We start from the raw sequence: 3,870 nt of genomic DNA on the forward strand, positions 1-3,870 counted from the left end.
TAATTTTACCTGAACCTAAGCTCACAGTGCTATTGTGTACACAACACTGAGACACACAGATACATGCTCCTTAAAGTAAGCAGTCGTTCGGTGCCGGTGGCGCTCCTCTTCTTTGTAAACGAAATATCTGTTATTGACTGAGTTCATGAGCGGGTGGTTTACGAAAGGCATCGGGCGAACATTTATCAAGAGCGCTGAGGTGGAATATTAATGAGAATGGAGGCAAAGAGATAAAACGTATGATAGCAATAAAAACAGGTATTTGGTGAGCATTCTTTGGTTGCAGGGCTAGGTCAGGCGAGGCGACATTTCAATTTCGAAGATGGATGCCTCTCCTCAGCAGAAATGAAAAGGAAAATCAGCTGAAAATCAAAAGCACCTCTGCTAAAGGGATCAAGACGGGTCTCCTGCGTTCCGCGGGGCAGAGATGAGTAGCAAAATAACAGGCTTTTCTTCTTATTTCTTCCCCGCACACATCGATCTTCCGCAGAGGAATATTAGCTGATAAAGAGTGCGCCCCCACACGTACGCGCTTTAACACGTCCTCTTTAGCTCTCACAGCTCTAACATGGGTTTTTGCACCAGCTGCTGTTGGAGTGAGGAACTGAATGTCTGCAGACAGTGGGAGTTTCTGCTAGCAGCTCTGAACCTCATCTCAGCCTTTATTCTTCATCAACACAGCGGAGGAGCTAAGTGCCACAACATGCACCGACCTAGAAGCAGAATCAGAGGGCGAGGGACAACTGTTATATCCTAATGTTTGGTGAGTACATGGCATGTGTACGTGGCATTGTGAGAACCACAGGGAGGGGGCGCTATGGGAGCTCACTGACTGTGATGTCATAGTAGCCCAATGCAGTTGTGAGTTAACGCTACGTTTGGGTGATATCCAGTCAACGTCCAGCTGAAAACAGACAATAAGTAGACACTTTAGTCCACTGTGTGTTCACAGATGAGGCTTTACTCTCTAACCCTGAGCAGTTTGAGCCTCAGTTACCTGAAACACGGCCTGTGCTGTGGTGTTTAAGCCTAGCTCGCCGGCTACCTGTCCTATTTCACTTTTCTTAGCCCAGAAACCAGTCACCGGCCTTCGCTCTCTCAGACACAAGTGTTTAAGCTGTACTCGTTCGGTTCAAGGTTGGGTTTCCACTATAAAGTCTGTTCCTTATTGCACCAGCCAGCATTCAGTGGAATTTCTCGCCAGCCACCAACCCAGGGAGCATTTGAACCTCTTCAAAAATCTGCAGTGTAATTTTAAGAGATGCCAAAGATATGGCTTTTACAAGCAGCAGGTTTGTGCTGGAGGTAAACCAGGCTCGGGCCAGTCAGCGCTCCGCGTCGGCCCCTACTCCGCTCGCTCTGAATCACATGTGAGCAAAGACTAAAAAAGTACCTGTTTCGCCTGATGGAAAAAAGCAAAAGAGCGGAGTTGAGCAGGTAAGGGCTATGCAGTGATAAAGAGCCCAACATGTCTTATACACAAAGTAAACAGCACCCTCTTGTGGAGCAGTTCCTGAATGGGAGTGAGTGTGTATGAGTTAGTGTGTGAGTGAGTTATAAGTCAGTTCCATGAAATGCTTGAAAAAAAAACGAAAAAAAAAAAACACACCACACATTGAGTGTATGGCCACACACACTCAAACATGGCCATCGACCCAAAGAAAAAAACATATCAGACTGGATATCAACACCAATTAATAGAGCTATGATTTCATCAAATTTAGTTGTTTAGAAATATTCAGAGTTAATACTGAATGTGATTTTAATCAGACACTGTTCTGAGCACTGACCTCACTGGCCTGGTCAGAGGGACATAAAATATCAGGCTTTTCATGTGAAGATGAATCACACTGATGTCATGTCTCATATCGACCTCCTATTGACCAAAATGTTCAAACAGTTTGCTAAGCAAGAACATCCCCATATTTCCTCTGAGTGTAGTTGGAAGGGTAGCGTACCTTGCAGGAGGAAATAGCACTGCACCGCAAGGGACCAGCAATATTCCAACTGAGGGGGCACTGCCTCCTTTTTGCACTGGGCCTGACTACATTATTTGGGGCAGAGATAACTCCACAGGGCGTTATCACAAATGCACACATTCCGTCCAGAATCTTGGCCTGCTGTATTTTCAGGAAGTAAAATAGAAAAACTAAAAAAAAGATAAAACATATGCCTCGGCAAAACAGCGGGCGCTGAATTGTTCGAGATCATAAACCCTTTCTCAGACATTTTAAGACCCAGCAAAAAACAGTTTATACATCGAGGTGAAAAATGCAATTATGAATGACTATTAAAAATGAATAATCTATTTAATCATCGCTGATGTCCCTTTCAAAATACAGAGAAATGAGATCTGGTCCCACCTTGTAATATACACTCAGACTGAAGGTGCCAAAAACAACACGGTGGCTAAACTACTGCTGCTTCACCTAGGTTTCTACCTTGTAGCTACCCCCACTGGCCGGTTTATTAGAAACACCCATTAAGTGTGTCCCAGAGGATCATTTTATTGCTCATCGGTTGCTCTATAATGAGACATAATGGTGATTCTCCTAAAAGTCCTTATGAGAAAAGGAATGAGACTTAAAAGGTGACGTGAGACACAGAAGATATATAAAGGAGAAAAATGAGAGATAAGGGAGTGAGTTTGTCTTTCCGTTTGATCTCATTGTTGTCTCAGAGAAACTACTGAGTCATTAAGGTCATTAAAGTCATTTTTTTTCCTTGTGCTATTATGAGTGGATCAGACACAGCAGTAGCTGCTGGAGTTTTTAAACCCTGTGTCCACTCACTGCCCACTCTGTCAGACACTCCTACCTCATTGGCCCACCTTAATTCATTCATTATTTGTAACCGTTATCCAGTTCAGGGTCTCGGTGGGTCCAGAGCTTACCTGGAATCACTGGGCGCAAGGCGCGAATACACCCTGGAGGGGGCGCCAGTTTTTGAGTCACCAATCCACCTACCAACATGTGTTTTTGGACTGTGGGAGGAAACCAGAGCACCCGGAGGAAACCCAAACCGACACGGGGAGAACACACCACACTCCTCACAGACAGTCACCCGGAGCGGGAATCGTACCCACAACCTCCAGGTCCCTGGAGCTGTGCGACTGCGACACTACCTGCTGCTTGTAGATGTAAAGTCAGAGACAGTAGCTCATCTGTTGCTGCACAGTGTGTGGTCGGTCGTCCTCTAGTCCTTCATCAGTGCCACAGGACGCTGTCGGTTGGATATTTGTGGGTGGTGGACTATTCCCAGTGCAGCACTAACACAGAGGGCTTTAAAAGTCCAGGAGCACTGCTGTGTCTGATCCACTTGTACCATCGCAACACACAATACGACACCACCACCGCTACGTCAGTGTCTTTTCTGTGGAGGTCCTGTGAGGGATCCATTGAGGAACAGGGAGAAACGGGGACAAGAAAGCATGCAGAGGAATAGGTGGACTACAGTGTGACATTGTAGAACTACAAAATGCTCCGGTGTGGTCAGTGGAGCTGATAAAATGGAAAATGAGTGTAGACACAAGACACACTAGAATCAATGGATATTTTATCAGACCCAATCCAATCTATAAGTTCCCTTTCTGCAGTCCTACAGAGTGAGCCCATCAGAGGACGGACACTGACCCGATGTAAATAGCTCAGAGTAATCGCAGTAGGGCTATGATGACAGGCGCTGTGCTGGCATGAGTGTATCAGGCACAGTTGTGTTGAGGACGGAGGCAGGTGTTTTCAGCAAAACGGGCAATGAATGTAGGTGCGTGTACCTAATAAACTGTCATAAATGGGGTATACATAATAAAATGAAAATTGCTTGTTCCAGATATCGTTCACGTCTGGTTGAGCACAATCTGATAGAGTGTGT

At 45.5% G+C, this 3,870-nt stretch overlaps 1 protein-coding gene across 4 annotated transcripts in view; it reads right to left on the minus strand.

The window, feature by feature from the left end:
• The window catches only part of adgrb1a (adhesion G protein-coupled receptor B1a), a 156,501-nt gene that overhangs the window by 101,436 nt on the left and 51,195 nt on the right, over positions 1–3,870 (minus strand). The gene's annotated exons all lie outside the window — the stretch shown is intronic.

Source organism: Hoplias malabaricus, chromosome 10 (assembly GCF_029633855.1).
Source record: "Hoplias malabaricus isolate fHopMal1 chromosome 10, fHopMal1.hap1, whole genome shotgun sequence".
Classification (NCBI taxonomy): Eukaryota; Metazoa; Chordata; class Actinopteri; order Characiformes; family Erythrinidae; genus Hoplias; species Hoplias malabaricus.